The sequence below is a fragment of the Adiantum capillus-veneris genome, chromosome 16, assembly GCF_014529385.1.
Source record: "Adiantum capillus-veneris isolate H3 chromosome 16, ASM1452938v2, whole genome shotgun sequence".
In the NCBI taxonomy this organism is placed as follows: domain Eukaryota; kingdom Viridiplantae; phylum Streptophyta; class Polypodiopsida; order Polypodiales; family Pteridaceae; genus Adiantum; species Adiantum capillus-veneris.
The window spans coordinates 146,991,746-147,012,604 of NC_140946.1; positions in this window are offsets into that span (position 1 = coordinate 146,991,746).

Below are 20,859 nucleotides of genomic sequence, written 5' to 3' on the forward strand. Positions count from 1 at the left end.
GGTGATCTTATACCTGTAAACCCATTTACAGGGTAGAGCCTTTTTGCCCCGTGGTAATTTAACTAGCTTCCATGTCTAGTTTTTATGCAGAGCTGTCATCTCTGATTGCATGGCCAATTGCCTATTCCTGGAGTCCTTCATTTGCACTGCTTCCTTGTAACATGAAGGCTCATTGCAATCAGTCAACATGACATAGTTCATAGATGGAACAAACCTATCAGGAGGTCGCGTGACACGTCCAGATCTACGCACAATAGGTGGCTCAGGCTCAGCCACAACCTGTGGTTCCACTCTATCCTGTCCTTGCTCCTCTTGAGCCCTGACATTTTGTCTTGCACGTGCAGGTCCATCTTCTTGGAAGACAACTCTTCTAATCTCCTCAACCCTCTCTGGTTTAGAATGATATTTGGATTCATTAAAGTGAACATCATTGCTGCGGACAACCTCTCTGGATTTGGGATCCCAAAGTCTGTACCCCATCTCACCAGAATTACCATAGCCTAGAAAAATGCACTTTCTACTCTTTGGCTCAAGTTTGTTCCTAAATTCCTTTGGAACGTGAGTATATGCCTCACAGCCAAAGACTCTGAGATGCTTGTATGAGGGCATTTTGCCTGACCATACCATCTCTGGCACTGAATCCTTCTGCAAAACCTTGCTAGGAGATCTATTTACAAGATGAACAGCTGTTGATACAGCTTCAGCCCAAAACCCATTTGGCAGCTGTGCATTAGACAACATACTTCTGACCTTCTCTTGTATGGTCCTATTCATCCTCTTAGCAACACCATTTTGAGGAGGATTGTAAGGAGCAGTAAGTTCACGTTTTATACCTTTTGACTCACAAAAGTCCTGAAAGGCCTTTGAAACATACTCTCCACCATTGTCAGTGCGTAAGCATTTAAGCTTCTTGCCACTCTGATTCTCCACAAGTGTCACAAACGTTTTGAAAACACTAAACGCTTCATCCTTGTGCTTGAGAAAGTAAACCCATACTTTCCTCGAGTAATCATCTATAAATGTCATAAAGTAAGAAGCTCCCCCTAGAGATAGGTTAGGCATAGGTCCACACAAATCACTATGAACAAGTGCCAACTGTGTATCTCTTCTACTGCTTCTATGCTTATGTGGCTGCTGTGTTTGCTTACCATACAGACAATGTTCACAAAATTCAAAATCATTAAATGAAAAGCCAGGCAAATAACCAGAACGAGACAAGATTTCCATTCCCTTCTTGGACATATGTCCTAACCGGCTATGCCACAAAGAAACGTTCAGCTGCTCGGTTACATTGATTACATTTTTAGAGACATTTGATACATAAATCATGTAAAGTCCTCCAAACTTTACTCCATGTGCTACTGTCATAGAACCCTTGGATATCTTCCACATGTTCTGTCCAAAAGTGGTGACGTAGCCAGCATCATCAAGTAAACCTGTGCTGATCAAGCTCTTTGTAATTGCGGGAACATGTCTCACATTCTTCAGCATGAAAGAAGAGCCATTCTGAAACTTCAATTGTACATCTCCAACACCTAAGATCTCACATGTCTGCCCATTGCCTAGCCTAACATGATCTTTAGTGGTCACATAAGAGGTAAACCACTCCTTGTTTGGAGACACATGAAGTGATGCCCCTGAGTCTATAATCCAGTCACTCAGTGCATTTCCATCAGATGCTGTAAGAAGAGCTGAGTCCATTGCATTCTTCAAGAAGTAGATGTCTCCTGACACTAGACTGTCATCCTCTGCAACAGTGTTTGTCACATTTATTTCTTGAATCTTCATTGAGGACTTGTTCTTCTCACCATGGTCTTCAGCTTTCTCTTTGCCTTTTTTTGCTTTCCATTCTCTGCAGTCTCTTTTCATGTGACCCTTCTTGCCACAATGGTAGCATTCTATGTCACTCTTGCCTTTAGCACTGCGGGACTTGCTACGAGACTGATTTCTCTTTCCACCTTTGTACTTTTCTTTGGTCCTTCCCCTGACAACTAAGGCTGTTCCTTTGCCTTTGTCCATTGTCTTTCTATTGGTTTCTTCAGTAAGCAGACTTCCTTCTACACCTGCTATGTTCAAACCATCTAGAGGTGCAGAATTACTCAAAGCTGTGCGAAAAGTGTCCCAACTTTCCGACAATGTGATCAATAGGAACATAGCTGTAACAGGTTCATCAAACTTGACACCTTGAGCTGACAATTGACTGTAGATTGTGTTGAATTCATTTAGATGATTGGACATAGGTGTCCCTTCTTTCATCTTCAAGTCAACAAGCTTCTTAAGCCAGTATACCTGTGAAGCTCCACTCTGCTTCTAATAAAGATCACTCAGCTTTATCCATGCTTGATAAGCCGACATCTCGTCTGCTACATTGAAGTAAATGCTTTCTGCCAAAGTCAGCATAATGGTAGAAAGTGCCAATTCATCCATTTCGCTCCATTCATCTTCGTCCATATCTTCTGGTTTTATCCCCTTGAGCTTTATAGGTTTTATCTGCTTCTTTTGTACCAACACATGCCAAATCTGCTTCTTCCACAATGGGAAATTGGTTCCATCCAGCTTCTTGATATTGTAAAGAGCAGTGTCCTGTGATCCAGCCATAGCTACGCTTCACAGTAGTTTACTTTCCTGGGAAAAATTCGGCAGAGTTTCCCCTGTAAACTGACCTCTGAACCAATATCAACCTGTCAAATGAACCAAGAAAGCTTCAGATTCTGCATAAATTTCGGCAGAGTCTCCTTTGTAAAATGGCTCTGGTGTACTAAAAAACAGACCAAAAAACAGCTCAAAAACACTGTCTCTCTGACACTGTAAGCTGTGGGTAAACCTGTCCTGCACCTGTACTGTCTGTGACTGTCCTGTCACTGTCCTGTAAGCATAGACTACGACAATGCCTCAACGGCAGTAAATCAAAGATGCAATCCCAACTGTCTAACTTACAGTCAATATATCCTAGCTGCCTATTCAAGGGTGCTCGATGGATCGCTCCAAGACCTGTATCACCAAAAGGATCTCAACATTCGAGAATCCCCCAGCTCAATAAAACCTCACTTGACCCTCAACAAAGGCTGCACTAAATCTGACAGTACATAGACTTCCCACAAAGTCATACATCCACGAATTTCCCACTGTATGTTGTAACCGCTGCGGCAGTTGTTTGCTGCGTGACTCACAGCCAACAAACCCTCAACAAACATACATCATCTCTGACAATACATACCATGTGGAAGTACCTGCAATGTCAGGATGAAATCTGGAATATCAAGCAACAAACACAAGCTACCTGATGAACTAGTGGATGTCGCCTACAATCTGTGTGTAGATGCGCCCGTGTCGTAGGTGACACGCTCTCCAAGAACTGTGAGCCGTCCTTCGATGTGTAGACAGCCACAAATCAACACTTTGGGAATGTCGATATCCTCAGCACCTGCAGTCGTAGGCTGAAAACCCCAAATTTGCAGAGTCGGATCTGCACCCGCCGAGACCACGTAGTCGAAAATGGCCTACACAGACCTTTGTCGAAGCCGAACGGTGGTCGAGATGACCTCAGAATGAAATTCTGAGAACACCAAGCCCTTTGGGCTTGCCCACAGGATTTGGGGCCGTGTCTTCGCCTGTCGAATTTCACTCCAATCTGAGCTGGTGACTCTAGCCTCCTGCAGTGCTGCCCCGAGCCTCGATCTGAGCTCTGATACCAGTTGAAGGAGTACGAGCGGAAGTGCGACGCGAGAGAGAGTGCGAGAAGAAGAGCACGATGATATGGTGAACTCGCTCTACTGTAATGTGTAGAGCATAGTGAGTTCTTATTAGGTTTTAACAAAAGAATATGTGTACATACCTGGTGGCCCGCCCACTTACCTGGGCGACCACATTGGGCTTTATACCCCAACATCAATACTGGGAAAATAGGAAGCTTGGGGACTGCCCCGGGGCGGTCACTTTTTAGAATGTGTATGCTATCACGCGAGTTAACCGAAGAGGATTATTAAAAGATCAAAATGTATCAAAATGTATACATACATAGGGGGGTGGGGTTTTTTTAAATAGGCACGTAGTGTAAATATAGTATGTATATTGAGGTATTATTAATAATCTCTTGAACGCACGTGATATAGGAAGCTTTTGTTAAGTGACCGCCCCGGGTGCCCAACACTCCCTATTGCTTGGTGACCTTGGTGTAGCCGATGATGGAGACCCTTTTGGTGATGTGATTAGAAGTCATGCGATGGAATACTGGGCAAATAGGAAGCTTTGGGACTGCCCAACACTCCCTATCACTTGGTGTTGACCTTGGTGTTAACGTCATTACATGCGACAATGGAGTCAACATCGAGCGTGTAGGAGGCTTGGTGAACTGCCCAACGCTCCCTATCGCTTGCTGTTGACCTTGGCAAATGGGTGTCGGCCCAGTAAACATCCACGGATATCACATTGTTTTGAGTCAGGGACCGAGCTTGTTAGTCCTATAGGTGCTTGGGTGATTGCCAATGAGAGGTGCACCACATATCTCATTTGATACTATTTTTACTTTGACCAGTCAATGTGGGCACCCATGTGTGAATGGGTTAAACTCTTATAAAAGGTCTATTTTGACCTAAAATCCTCATTCTGTGAGGTGTAAGCTAATAAGCGCTCTTGCTCCATCTCTGTCTCCTTCTCCTTCTACGTGTGTGTGTATGCTAGAGAGAGAGAGAGAGAGAGAGAGAGAGAGAGAGAGAGAGAGAGAGAGAGAGAGAGAGAGAGAGAGAGAGAGAGAGAGAGAGAGAGAGAGCATTGTGGCAACATCAGCAACAGCAGCGAGGCGGTAGAGCACGGCATCGGCGGCAGCTCCTTCTTCTTTGCAACACAAGACCGTGCATGATGGAAGCATTGAGAGGTGAGTGACACACCATTGCTCTTTGAGGTTGCTAGGACTCTCGAGCAGTGTGTTTGTAGCCTTTTGGGAGCCTTTTGAGGCTCGCACACAGTGCACACGCAAGTTCCCAGCCTTTGACACGTACGGCAAAGCGTTTAACAAGCCCTTACCAAAGCGGTTCAAAAGCTTAAAAGCTTATCAAATTTAGCCGAAAGTTCTCTTCTTCCACTTCTCTTCAACTTGTGCTACTTACAACGTGATTTTTTCTCAAATATTCTTGAAACTCACCGACTCTTCTTGTTATTCGCTTTGAATAACATTTCTTGAATTTCCAAAATTTTGACTCATCTTCCTTGCCTACATCTTCTTCTTCTTCAACATATAAGGGATTTGTAAAAAGAATTCCTTGCTTCTTTGTGATTTTCTTGAAGGAAAACTAGCCATTATTTGATGATCATAGGTTTGTATTCAATTTTTTGTTGCTAAATCGATAGCCTAACCTTTGGTACCATTGGTGTAGCTAAAGTTTTTTGAAGCTATGAGAGGTGAACTGCGGTTATATGTGTGGTCAGGTAGCTCTGAAGGTCAAGGGCAGGCAAAGGGCAGTGGATATTTATGCTTTATGTGGTTTTTTGGGCCAGAGTGATCTGTTATGGTCCCTATCAAACATGGACGGTCAAAGTGTGCAAAGTGCAAGAATGGAACTGCCAAAGGTGTCCATGAATGTGGTCTACAAGATGGTCTACCTGGCTCTTCAATCAAAGCTACATAGTGCAAGTTATGGCGGTTTGAAGTTTAAAGTGATTTGCAAATCCTTACCGAAGTGGGCAATAGCAGATGGTGGATCAAGGTGAACATGGATGCATAGGCCTGAAGTGCTTGCCTTATAGTGCATGTTAATCTTTTTGGACCGGAAATCAAAATTCAAATGGCCAATTTATGACAAATTCAAGTTTCACCGAGGGCATTGTATGCCAACTTGATTGCCTCGATAGGCATGCCATCTGAAGTTTCTTTGGGCTTGCCAAAGATCCAAAGAATAGTGTGCAATATTTGGAGTCAGTTGGAGTTGATGGGTCATTAATCGGAGTCACAGTTGCCAGGATATGCCAGCTCAAAGTCAGGTGCAATTGATGGAGAAGCATTGTAAGATGATTTTCTTGGTCTTTGGACCGATGGTTTGTGGTCGTGATGAGTTCAAAGTGTGGTGGGGCTCTCAAGACTCAAAGTGGGGAAGGTGAAGATTTGCTCGGGGTTTACAACTTGCTCATTTTTCAAATTAGGAGTTGGGAGTAATGAAATCCTCAACTCGCACCGATATTTTTTTGTGAAGTGCTCTAAGGGTGGTTTTCATGCCACTTTGGGGATGGAACTAGGATGGAACTGTTGTGGACTGCCACATAGCAGAGTAAAAATCTCACATGGGGAATGTGCTCTTGTAGGATCACTATATATATATATATATATATATAGAGTATAGCAAGACTACACCATTTGCAACAAGGAGTGGAGGGAGAGAGATAGCTCTCTCTTGGTGTTGGCCATGGCCCTTGCCAATGTGCGTAGGGCATTGCTTGTAGTGGAGCAGAGCGGGGCTGCGCATTGGTAGGTGTGTTGTGCCAGACGACGACATCTATTGGTTTTTTACTTTGTAGCACCTAAGGGCCACGCTGACATGGGGAGCCCCTAAGGCCCCTCCCCTTTTTATTGAGGAGGTGCATGCACTTGGGCTTGGGGCCAGTGGCACTGGCTCCACTACCATACATAGAGAGCGCTCCCACCCAAACATGCAAGGAATCTTGGCAAAGTGGAAGCTCGCATGTAGTACTTAATAAAAGAGGGATAAGTGTCCAATAAATATATAGCAAGTGCCAAAAAAAGCAACTCATCCTATAAGGGCACCGTTTTTATAGCAAGGGGCTTTTTTCTGCAGTCAGAAAGAAGTGTGTGAAAAGCCAGAGGAGAGGTTTTTTTGCAGAGAAGGCCAACCAGGTTACCAAGAGGAGCTTCCGGTGAAGGAGAAAAGATTTTGGAGAGTAAAAGAGTGCTCCAAGGAGCATTATAACCCATCTTTTGGATGAATCAATAGCTCTGTTTGAGGAACCATTTGGACCAGCTTGTAGACCATACTGAGGGCCACCTTTGACACTCCCATTTCAACACTTCACCCTTTAACCATCCTCCCCTAGAAGGCACCATAGCAAAAAAAAAAAGGCCCTGCAAATCACATCAAGCATGTACATATCCGCTACTCCTTGACTTCTCTCAACCTTCCCAGCTGCTCAATCACTTTGGCATGCCCTTATGAGCACACACAACCCTACATTTCACTCTTTGTATCATATATCAACTTTCATTGCACCACTATGTAGCCCAAAAACCTAGCTCAAACGTTCTCCACCACAGGACCGAAGAACCGAAGATCTTTGATCTGAAAGTGAAGAATCATGTGTAGAAGGCCTCTTTAAATGTTTGCATATAATAGGAGGGCAAGAACAAGATGAGCTATTTGCTTTTGATATTTTTCTTCCTTGGTCATAAATGAGAGAGAAATTCCTCTCTGTTGCCTTTGTTCCAGTTTTAGCTCTATTTCTAGGTCTTTGTTCTGCTTTTCAAGTGCTTGGTAGGTGAGGTTAGAGCCTTGCAGTGTCAAAACTTATGGATTGTCTAGAAGCTCATTTTGATCTTTCAATCTAGACTCTGCTTGAGCGGCTTGAAGATTAGATACTTCAAGTTGGGTTTGCAGCCATTGAGCATGTGCATTTGAATCGAATACAGTAGCTTGGGCCTCTTTTGGATTTTTTTCTTAAGCTTCACTCGCAACTATCAGCTGTTCCACAAGCTCTGTCATGGTTTTCAATTCTTCCAATTGCTGACTGTTTTCCTCTTTTAAACTAGCCATCTCTGCCTCAGATTGCTTATGTAGGGAGCTGTATTCTACAAAGGCATCCGCTACTTCTATCCTTGCAGTGAGGTGTTTGTTAGTAGCTGCAATCTTCTCTACTCTTTCATCTTTGGCATATACAACAACTTTCATCTTTTCAACTATGTGATGGGAAAACTGAGCATACTCCTCAATGTCTTATAGGCTCGGTGGTTGAGATGTAGTTGGTTGAGAAGTGCTCGTCATTTTTGGTTTCTCTTTCTCCTTGGTATCATGAATGGTCTCCATGATAACTCACTCTCATTTCTCTTCAATAGATGGTGTATTTTCTATGGGCACCTCTATTGTTTTGTGTATTTGAGTGCCTTCTTGAGATGTGGGCTCTTGAGGAGCTTCATGCATCTTTCTATCCTCTTACTTATCCATTTGTATGTCTTCATCTTTTTGTGCCTCAATTGTGCCAATAGTCTTTGGCATTGGATCTTCTTTAAGTTCTTATTTTGTCTTCTCTAGGTGGTCTCTTCAAACTTGCTCTCCTCTGTGGGGGGTGGAGTGGGTACTTTTGTAGTAGCTAGTGAGGGTGGTAGATCTTCTTGTTGTGTGGTGGGCAAGTAAGAGGTTTTGAATTCTTCTTGAGCCCATGCCATTTCCTCTACTTGATATTCTCTAGCTTTGCAACGGGATCTTTACCATAAAATGGGTTCTTAGTCCTGAGCTTTGTTTGAGGGTTTGGTCCTCTTGTAGTCCCCTTGTAGTCCTCATTTCCTATCAAAGGATTCCTTCTCCCCTTCAAGCCTGGATGCTCTTTGTGATGGTTCTTTTATGATCACTGGTGTGGGCTAGCACGCTCACTTTGATGGTCGCTCTTTTACCTTTTCTTTTCCCTCTCTTCTCTTTCTCTTTTCCTCCTCTAACTCTGGATCTGCTTCGCTTTCTTCAGATTCCTTGTTATCAGGGTCCTCCATCGGCCCTTCATCACTTTGCTTTACTAAAGCAGTCTATGGTTGCATTCCCTGACATCTTTTGAGTATTAGAGGTGGCTCATCTTCTTCTTCATCCTCCTCTAACCATAGGTTTTTCTCTTGAGCCAGTGTGGCAGGTTGGCTTCCATCCTGACCGCATAGTGTTGTGTGCTGATTTTGGATGTGGGATGGCTCCCATTTTGACATGATGTTTGGCCACGGCTGGCCACGGCTCGTGTGTGCCTTTTGGATTTTGATGATGCACTTGTTTCTACTTACTGTGATCACCCTTGCTTCATCCTAGGAAGCAAAGGAGAGAGGAGACATCCGTGTCAATGGATGTGGGACGAGGGAGATAGCCCTATGGGTGGAAACTCTTTTGATGATTTGTGAGATTTTCACCCCAGACTCTTAGTATAGGACATTTTCACTTTGCTTTTTTGTTTGAGTAGTGTGGTCTAGCATTTACTGCTAACTATCTTCTTCTTATGTTTTATGCCATTCTATGATTCATTGGTAGACATTGCTATCACCACTTTTAGGTGTTTGTACATTTCAAGTTGTGAGCATAATTGGTGTCTTGAATTGAACGTTGTGTATTTTGTCTGAATGAAGTGCAACAGAGGTGACCCTCATGATGTCGGACCCACTATACAATGGTTGCCCAAAAGATAGGCCTCGAAGATTGCATCTCTACTGATATTGATGAGTGTGATTCAAGTCAAATTATGTGCAATCATAAACATTGATTAGATATTTTTTTCCTTGTTGATCTAAGCTTTGGGATGGTAGTCAATTTTGCAATATCTCCTATTCTATAGCTCTCGTGTATTGTATTGTTTAGAAAAGGCATTACCATGTCACTTAATATATGTTGATTTGTGTGTGGAAGTCTTTTTGTTTGTAGTTGTGGTGTTTTATGCCTCTTGAATTATTTCTTTGTCATACTCTACAATCGTCTCTTTTCACTTATCACTTTTGAAAATCTCTCTAGTTCACAAATAACTTTACTGAGGGACTTGCTCGTTTTTTTCATTGCTCAAAAAAACTCACTCGCCATCTTGTACGACTCAAACAGGACTTCCATAAGCTGAGTATAGGTATAGCTCTTCTAAGAATCCAGGGCTATCTTGATATCTTGGTAAATCAGTTCAACTTGTTCTTGCATTTCATCCAACATCTCCTTCGAAGCCTGTACGACGTAAGACAATCTTGACCATAAGTACTTTGAATGGCGACATGCCTATCCTTTCTTGAAAAGAAGAGTTATGTACAAATTCAACTAAATCAAGATATCTTGTCCACTTCATGCATATAGTATGCATGAAGCATACCTCAATGATTTGATTTCTTTGCTCAGCTTGTCCATCTATATATGGGTTATAGGCTGTATTGAAAGCTAGTTTGGTACATGTCGCTCAAAAGTAAGGCTCCCCAAAATTCAAAGTAAATTTAGAGTCATGATCAGGAACAATCCTTTGAGGAAATCCATGGTAAAGAAATACACCATTCATGAAAATATTAGCTATCTATTTAGCCAAATAGGTTGTCTTCACTAGAAATAGACGAGTAATCTTTGTAAGCATATCAACAATGACATATACTGAGTCACACCCTAATGAAGAAGGGAGTTTTGTGATGAAATCCATTGAGACACATTCCTACTTTATCTGAGGTGCATCTAGAGGGTGTAACTTGCTTGGGTAGTGATCTCTTTCCACTTTAGTACATTGGCAAGTTAAGAAACTTGTCACATAGTTCAATACATCACGCTTTAGTCCTAGCCAAAAGAAACTTCTCCTCAAGGAAGAATAAGTCTTTACATAATTTGGGTGTTCGACAATTAGAATATCATGCACTTCATGCAAGATTCCAAGCTTTAGCTTCCTATCATTTGGTATAGATAGATGATCTTTGAAGTACAAATCATCATGCTCAATATAGAATCCCTTAATAATACATTCTTGCTTCTTTGTGTGAGGATGTAGAAGAATAAGAGTGCGAATCCTTGTAAAATATTGATTATATGGCATAGATGTACGAATCATCTCAATCATAGTCGAGTAGAAGCATGTTAACGTGTCATTGACTATGTTGTCCCGGACAGTGCTAGTTACTTGTGCTCGTTAGCATATACTGAAAATGGATGGGCTAGTCCTTTGAATTTCAAATGTTCCATAAAACATTTATTTTCCCTCCTCATGTGCTTCTGTTTTCAGTTTTACTGAAGATGACATGGGGAGACTCTCTCTCTCTCTCTCTCTCTCTCTCTCTCTCTCTCTCTCTCTGCACGTCAGTTGCACGTGTCAATGCAAGGGACTTACCGATACACTTTGTGTGAGCCACAAATGGCTACAAGCACACAACCATACTAATCTAGCAAGCTCAAGAGAGAAAGGGTGTGTCACTCACCGCGCTCGCCTTCGTGGAGGATTTCTCACCGCGAAGAAGAAGGAGATGCCACTGTGCCGCGCTCAACCGCTTCGCCGCCGTCATGCCGTCGTTGCAATACTCGATCACACTCTCTCTCTCTCTCTCACACACACACACACACACATACACACACACACACACACACACACACACACACACACACACACACACACACACACACACACACAAGGAGATAAAGAAGAAGAAGATGGAGATGGAGCAAGAGCACTCTTCAATTGCACAAATGAAAGAATGAGTGATTTTTAGGTTTAGGTGACTTTTATATGAGCTTGCCCCATTCACACTTGGGCACCCATACTTAGCCAACTAACCCTTGAATGTTCCTGTTCAAGTGCGCCTCTCATCGGCGATCACTCTTACCCTTTTCCTATTGGACCACAAGCCTGGTCCTTGACTCTACCAAATAAATAATACGGTGTATGTTGTAGGTGATAAGAATGTGCATGAGGGTTAACATTCTCTCTCTCTCAATCGCTCTGTGTGTGTGTGTGTGTGTGTGTGTGTGTGTGTGTGTGAGACTAGCAGGCGATTTGCTGAGTCTCTCTCTCTCTCTCTCTCTCTCTCTCTCTCTCTCTCTCTCTCTCTCACATTCGTTCCTTGCGTCGGGCATCCTTCCTAAGAGATGAGTTGTCAAAGCTGAGCTCTTTCTCTTGTTCCACATTCAATGGTACTATGCGGTCCATAGCATACTGAGCACCATTGTTGCTCCCTTCTTGGGTACATATGATTGTTTTGTGGAGCACGATTGTTTCTAAGACTCTCTTGAATGGCCCTGGTGAGATATGCTAAAGTCATCTCAGATATCTTTGGCTCCTTAGCAATAGGCTTTAGGGTCATTGGTTGATGCCCCGATGCTTACGAGCTAGTAGATTTAGGCTCAACAGACACTCTTTCTTCGTGAATCATTAAATTATCCTCCAATTGGATCGCATTGATGGTGACTACTGCCCAAGTGGTGATACCTCTAATGACTAGGCCATTCTAGATATCCTCATGTCGCAATCCCCTAATGAATCTATCAAGCAATTGATTATTATTGAAGTGCTCATTTGGATTACAACGAGAATTCAAATGCTTTAAGCAACTAATAAAGTCTCTCACCGACTCTCCTTCCTCTCGTTGGGCCTTCTAGGGTTGAGAGGCTACACCCCAAAGCACTTCCTCTCGTATGTATTCTTTTAAGAACAGTCTCCTAAGAGTAGGGTAAATTGTTTTTTTCCACCCTTAGGGTTCTATACCAATTCCTAGCCTTCCCACTTAAGGTTAAGCTTAAAGCATTACTCTTATGCAGGTCATTGTGTTCTCCTAGAGAATCGCATATTTGTTCAAACACTTCGATATGGTTTCTCACATCCCCGTCTCCACTAAATTTTTGTGTGAGCTTGGCTATTTGTACTGCCTTACTTCTAGGTTCTCTATCAGGCGTGTTACACATATTCTCAGCAATAGATTGACTGATAGCTTGAGCAAATGTTGCCAACTCAGCTAAGTGAGCAGGAACCATGGGTGGAGGTGCTCCAGAGACTACATGTGGAGTAGGTATTGGCATTGGTCTTGGTGTGTAGGAAACCCTTGGGTTCACGTTTGGTACGGAGTTGTGCCATGTGGCGGTCCAAAGTTCATATGTGTGGCCCTAGTCATAGCACACGTCGGATGTGACATCCTAATGCTAGCCGGTATGGTCCCATGGAAGTAAGGGCTTGGGTGTTGTGGTTGTGGAGCATAGGTTGTTGAAACAGTGCGAGGGGTAGGAACTACATGAGTACGAGGACCCACGGGTGTATACGATTGGTACACACTTGTAGGTACTGTTGCAGGCATTGAGCTACTATGTAGTGGTGCTTTACTAACAAATGAGGTCCATGGCGTCTTTCTTGGCATGCCAATCATTGGGGTAGGCATGGTAGCCGTGGTGCCATCGAGGGAAAGATGAGCTAGATTTGGAAAAGTAAAGCCATCACCTGTGGGCTCAGATTGCACCACTGAGACCCTTGGCGAAACAGCATATGGGGGATCCATCGGACTTACCGAGGGAGTCTCCATTTGTGATAAGGTTGGTTTTTTAGCCTTCCTTGTATCCAGGAATCTCATGAGACCCGTGGAAGGCATATGGATCCCCTTGTTGTGTCTCTCTAGCTCAATAACCCTATGGATGACCTCACAAACTCCTTGTTGTTGATCCTCCATGCTAGTAGCACCCATTGTGGATTGTAGGCATCTAACCAACCCACGTGATAGGTGTGACCTATGTATAGGCCGATTAGAGTTTCCATTTGTAGTTAGTACTCCCAGTTCTCATTTGGAAATGCTCCATCTAGGCTTAAGGTGCTAGGGGTGTCCTTTGAACTAGATGCAATGTGGCTCTCTATGGATTGACCCTTAGTGGTCGCTAATTCAGGAGCACTCGATTGCTCTTCTAGCAAAGATATTAAGATAAGGGCTTTCGATTTTAACTCTCTTTGCTGCTTCACCTTGTGTAAGCTCTCAATTTTCTTTTCCCTAGCCGCGATGATATATCGTTCAATCTCTTGCACTTCGGCAAGGCTTCTACCATCACGTAATATGACCTCGGAGGGGAATAGCTCTGAAGAGTCAGGGGGTGCGGTGAATGGAGTATTCACGTGCACACTCTCTAAGAGCATGGGGTCTACGTTGGTCATGAATTGCGAATTTACTTCCCCACCCCCTCATTTACATCATACTCCCATGTTCGGAGCGAGTGGCTCTACTAAAGGTTTCCTTCAGACAGCTAAGCATGCTCGGCCCGAACCGTGGATCCATGGCATGCATATCTTGGCTTGAGCTATCGTGATTAGGCATTGGGAAATACTCCATGACGTCGTAGTCAGAGGAAGAGTCACTAAACGCTATATGCGGGTCCTGAGTGGTACTACCTTGGGTTCCTGTCGAGGGCCCGAAACCTAAAGTAGGTGGCTATTGAGAACTCGCGTAAGTCAAAATACTCGCTAGTCGCTCGGCCTTTAGCACACGACCAGAGCGCAGATGTATGTGCCTTTGGCACCCTACAAGCGTCAGCGAATAACCTCGAAGGTTAATCGCTTACTTTGCTAGGCATCAATTTTCACTTCTTTTTTGATGTTTTTTAATGATCGGTTTTTGTATTAGAGCGTGTGATAGCTCAAAATGAGCATATCGCTCAGGGGGTTGTGGTGTGCTTTACAGCACAGTGTTCGGTTATCTGAAGCTCCGTTTGGCTCTGAAAAAGGTCGATTTTTACCTACGCGCGAGACTAAAATACGTAATTTTAAAGGGGGACTAAGGCCTGAGCCTGAGCGTGAGCTTGGCTTGGGTATGGGGGATATTCCCAATCCATGTCCTACCTTTAATTTTTTTTTTAAATTACTTTTTTAAATTTTTGGATAAGGTTGCCGCGGTGGTGCTGTGCGCACGAGCACACACACACCTAACCTACCTACTTACAATTAATAGAGCTACTGTTACAGACTAACACACTACTACAGCAACTCATTAGCTGACAGAACTACTTACTGTACTTTACACAGAACTAACATTATGGATCTACTACCTTAATTCTAACACCTTCTCACAGAGAAAATACAGTACCTTTGAACACCTTATTAACAAAAAAAAACACAGTACCTTTCAACACCTTATAAACAAAACAATACACAGTAGCAAAAAAAACTCCTTCTCAACACAAACACCTTCCTTCTCTACCTTTCCTACATTTGAAATTGCACCACAACGCCGCATAGAGTGCTACTCGAGCTTAATGTAAGGCATTTCCCCGATGTGACGGTGCCAAAAATGTGCACATCTGTTGCACATGTCAATGCAAGGGACTTGTCGATACACTATGTGCGAGCCACAAATGGCTGCAAGCACAGAACCAGACTAATCTAGCAAGCTCAAGAGAGCAAGGGTGTGTCACCCACCACCCTACGCTCGCCTTCGTGGAGGATTCCTCGCCGCGAAGAAGAAGGACCTACCGTCGTGCCGTGCTCAACCGCTTCGCCGCCACCGTGCTATCGTCGCAATGCTCAATCACACACACACACACTCTCTCTCTCTCTCACGCATAGACACACACACACAAGGAGATGGAGAAGAAGAAGATGGAGATGGAGCAAGAGCACTCTTTAATTGCACAAATGAAAGAATGAGTGATTTTTAGGTTTAGGTGACTTTTATATCTCGCCCCATTCACACTTGGGCACCCATACTTAGCCAACTAACCCTTGAATGTTCCTGTTAGAGTGCGCCTCTCATCGGCGATCACTCTTACTCTTTTCCTATTTGACCAACAAGCCCGATCTCGGACTCTACCAAATAAATAATACGGCGTTTGTCGTAGGTGACAAGAATGTGCATGAGGGTTAACTCTGTGTGTGTGTGTGTGTGTGTGTGTGTGTGTGTGTGTGTGTGTGTGTGTGTCAGACTAGCAGGCGGTTTGCTGAGTCTTGCTCTCTCTCTCTCTCTCTCTCTCTCATTCCTTCCTTGCGCCGGGCATCCTTCCTCAGAGATGAGTTGTCAAAGCTGAGCTCTTTCTCTTGTTCTGACACAGACCTACAAATATGGAGAACCAACACAGCCAACATTATTGCCACTAGCTCCAATGCTGGAAATGGAGCCGTACTATAAAGTGATGATAAGCAAATCTTATGTGTAGCCCATCCACTCCAAATGAAGTCATTGGTTTTGTTGGTCACATCTATAATTTTGTGAGGTTATTTGTTCATAGTATGTGTGTATTACAACATCAAGTGTTGACAACTACACATTTAAGTGATTTTAAGTAAGTAGCATATTATGCACATCTACAGTTCTCAGGAAAAAGCAGAAGAGAGCCACTACAGGCAATGAATTACAACTCCCAAGATCCAACCTTTTCTGTAATCAAGGAATATGAGAGAGTAAGAAAGAGGAAACAACAAGAGAAGAAACAAATGAAATTTGAGCGACAACATCATGCCCTCAACGACGAGGAGAAAAAGAAAATCTCCTCCGAGATTGTGAGAAGGTTTTATTACAGAAGCAAAGTGGGAAATCTAGAATCTTGTTGCTCGACATCCGCATGTTCGGGCGATCCATGATGAGTCTTTCGAGACTCGGCATTTACATATGTTCATCTTCTAAAACCAACTTCAACCCTTTTATGGACCAATGGCTTCGTCACAATGAGTACGACTCTCCAAATTCTCTTCGTACAATTATGTTTGGTGAAGGATTCAAATATTTTTAGATGTGGTTATCATATTAAGAATCACGCTCGGTCCAAAAAAAGGATTTGTGACTCTGTAACCTAGGTCAATTCACAAGAAGATGATTGTACTCGGCACTCGGATACACTCCTTAGGGATTTACCTAGTCAAAATGCAAAAGTTAGAAGAGGTTTTACTTTATATAATTAAGCTCATCGTGCTTTTTTAGTTTCTTGACAGGCCTGTTGAGGAATGTCTTTTACTCGACGGGCCCCGCCAAGAAAATAAAAAAGTCTGACGGGATAGCATGGGGAAATAATTAAACCCAACGGGCTGATCGACTCTATTGGTTTTTGCAAGTCATCACGTCTTTTTCATGTGTAATTACTTGTGTTTTTAACGTAATCAAACGATTGTGATCACGTTAGTGAAATCCCTGGCTATGGTTTTTTGACACTCTAGTGGCTTCAGCTACACTTTATGGGGTTCATATTTGGGGACCTTCAGTGGACTACCATGCCATATATGGTAGCACTGATGGATGGAGATGTATGGAGAGGCCTCTAGTCTCTATGATCTCTCAGATGATTTGGGCTAAGGCCTCAGTGCCACATGAGATTATTCCAGCCGAGCTAGCTGCCCCCCCTCTCATAGTTGAGGCCCTTACTAGATCGATTTCCTTCATGCATAAATTATGGGACCTCCCTAGAGACAGATATACTTGGCTAGTCCCGCGACAACTACCGCTACAGGGGGACACAACATGCTGGTATGGGCATATGACATCATGGTTCCAGTCACATGGCTTCAGTATGGATAGACTGCCTCTATTCCAGTACTCCTTGGATGCACCCTCCCTTTCTCTCACACAGACAAAGATCACTAGACTTATATGTTAGGATTTGATTTGACTAGATATCAGAAGCACATGGATACATCCGACACAAGAGTTGGGCACGAAGATAGCTTTCTATATAGAGCATCTTCTCCAACTATCAGATGATGGATATGCAATCATACCGGCCTATATGGACACTCATTTATTCTATGGGATACGATGTGCTATTGGTTAGATGCGCACATCATCGCATCAAATAGATATTGAGAATGTTAGATTTAAAAGAGTACCAGCAGAGGCCAAGACATGCTAGCTGTGTCATATAGAGCCAGAGACAGAGTTACATCACATTTGTCATTTTTCGGTATACTATGAGATATGAGGCCGCTTTCATTGTCTATTTAGAGAGGGCTTTGGACCGTTGGCTAGAGTCATGAGGTATTAGGATCAGAGATGCCTCGGGTTGTTTTTGCTAGAGCTATGCAGACATGGGGAGAATCTCTTGAGGAGACTACGCAGTGAGAGACATTCACAGAGGGAGATCATTGACTTCTTTAGAGCGAGGACTCAATAGCCACATGAGCATGCCTCAAAACAGACTTCAAAACCCACTTATACCAGAGGTATATTAGTGGACAGAGCCACTCAACTCAGTAGAGCTAGATGCCCACATCTATGAGGTCGACCACGATATTGACGGAGGCTCCATCAAAGTATCAAAACTATTCTAGGACAATATGGGAGACGCCCAGTACGACAAGTTACAAAGGCGGACATTGATGAAGCTCTTTAGCAATCTATGCAATAATTTTTGGGACAGCACCTGATGTTGGGCATCCTTGAGCATTGACTATGATGATGATTCTTTAGTCTTGTAGTTTAGTCTTTCACTTTACTTCATTATTTTTGTACCCAGACATTGGATTAGATCAATAAGGATTGTATCTGTTTGGTCTCATAGGTCATTTTGGCCTTTTGAAGACATTTAATATAACATTTCATTTCATTTCTCTCTCTCTATGTGTGTGTGTTTATGCAACAGCATTTTTGGGCAAAATCAAACAAAATTGGCATGGTAATTGCATTCTCGTATACAATTAAATAGCACATACAGTTGTAGGCAGACAAATTGGTTGGTAACAAAATATTAAACAATTTGTCAGCAATAAACATTAAACATGTAATATAATCAAACTCATAAACAGTTGTAAAGGTCAAAAACTAAACAAGTCTGGGGTCGCTAATTTAACGATCGAAAGGTACTAGAGATCAACTATTAATACCATGGGTAAGCTTCTCAATTTTCCCTGGTCAATTAATTTGTTTAATCATGAGAGCAAAGTATTTGATGCTCAAGGGCTGACTAGAGGCTATACCTAGAAGACCTTGTAGTTAAGCTATGATAAAAGGAATTGCTTGTGAAATCATCTCCTTTGAATTATTTCCTTTTCTTTGACCCCCTAAGGTCTTTTTACATTGATTCAATTTTGATGTATGTGCTTATTTTTTATGCCTTGGGTTTTTGGCTTTTCAAGGAAAAGCGCCCACACTGGGAACCTCTAGGGCTCTAGTACCATAGGCGATACATGTGAGTGAAGTACCAAATCAAGCTGAGGTATCTCTTCCAGCTTAAGATTTTACATTGTGGCACTTTCATTTTTTTGTTTGTTCGTTTTTAGCATTTTAATTTTGTAACTTTTGGGGGTCATATAACACTGTTACCCTCCCTAGGCTCATCACACTAGTAAACTGCCTTTACAATACTTAAGCTAAAGGTCAATAGGGACTAAGCCTACATGAAAGACCTAGTACATTGCACACAATGCTGCCTAAATCAGATTAAGAACCTAAAGTAATCATTGATTATTAGGAAGCCATTCCCCATGGTATTAAGAGAAGATCTCTAACTCCTAACTTGGTCAAACTAGCTTAGTGAGACTGCTTGATTCTGGAACCTATTCGAGGGATTATGACAAAAACTTATATAGAATCTAATGTTTAATCTAAGCAAAGGTGTGGAATATTATGCTATCACAATTAAATCAGACAAACATGGATTGCAAAAAAAACAAGGGGTAATGCTAATGGACAAGAAACACTTGTTTGTGTTGATGATTGCGCTTGATTCGAAGAGTGAACGAGAGAAAGATTCCATGAAGGTCCAAATCCTAACAACAGCAACACGTTCTTGTACACACTAGGGAACACAAAGAATATCTCTAGGAGGCACATCAGTGGAAAGAGGCACCAACCCTTATTGAACACAATCAAACAACATAAGGAACCCTAACCTAATTATTTACACCCCCCTAGAGCGTCAAGGGAATAGGATATTGTAGAGATTGGGAGGGAACCCTAAGGCTAAACTCCTTCCTTATCATCATCAAGAAAAAAAAATTCATCATTTGTGAGACCATATGTGCCATCCGTGTAATCATGTAACTCTTCCTCATCATTAGAGGCACAAATGTTCACTAAGAACATCACTGCCTATAGTCATCTTGGTCAAGAGGGTAGTCTTGTGCAATCGGGGAGACGTCCTCTACTAAGTATGGATCAGTCATGGTCAAGAGACGTATCAGCCATTGTAACTCCTTAAAATTCCTCCCACACGCTAGCATATCTACCAAACCTCATTCACATGCAAGCACCGGGTAGACTATGTGAAACACTTGTGCAAAGTAATGAGGGTACCTCTCACCCAAGGTAGGAGTACATGACTCTATCATACTAGCCATATCTGTACACACAGATATATGATGTTAGAGTGCAAATATTATAAGAGTTGTGTCAAAAGGTCGTATCTTTGTGCATAATGTGTTTTTATGATTTTGTGTTATGTATAGAACTTGTAGCTTTCCAGATTTTTGCTTGGTGGCTCTTGCTCTTTGTATGTTTGTTTTTTGTGAGTATAATTCTTTATGTATACATTCCCTAAGATTGGGAGATTGAGAGGTCAAGGAGGAAGGTTAAGAGGGGAGTGAGTGAATGATGACTGTCAACAAACACTCCCCCCTTCCTTGGGTATATCATACCTTTTGGAATGATGTCATCACCTTTTGAAACCAATTGTTTCATGTTGTTATGGGTGAAGGATTTCACCAATATTTTTTGATCTCCCTATGCATATCATCTAGTTGCAAGGGTGGTAAGGTACTCTCCCATGATTTTATTTGCAACATCGTTGTAGGTGGTGAACTTACAACGGGAGGTGCAAACTCTTTCTTGTTTGTATGGATATGCACAATGGTAGGTGGAGGTTGTGTCGAAGCTTCTATTTCCGGATAGGAACTACATGAAGAGCAAGAAGCTTCATTTGACTTCCCTATTCCGAAGCTAGGTGGAACAAATTGTTCTTTCTTTGGTACCCAAACTAGCTCTAGAGCGGGTGTGTAGCATTTTGTAATTTTTTCCTTTCGTGATCTTCAATTTGTTTTGGACCTACAGGATTGGGCTCACATGGGTCAAGTGATAGGTAAGAGCATAAAATACGTGTTGACACCCATATTTAATCATTTTCTTCACAGTAGCCTTGGGCTTCCAATAGTTTTTTAGGAATCCAACACAACGTTTCTTTACATTTCTTGAGGCGAGTGGGACGTCTCTTACTAGGCTCCTGTCTTTTAGCACTAGCAATGGTCGCTAAAGAAGATTTAGGGACCCAATTGTATATTTTCTTTGTTATA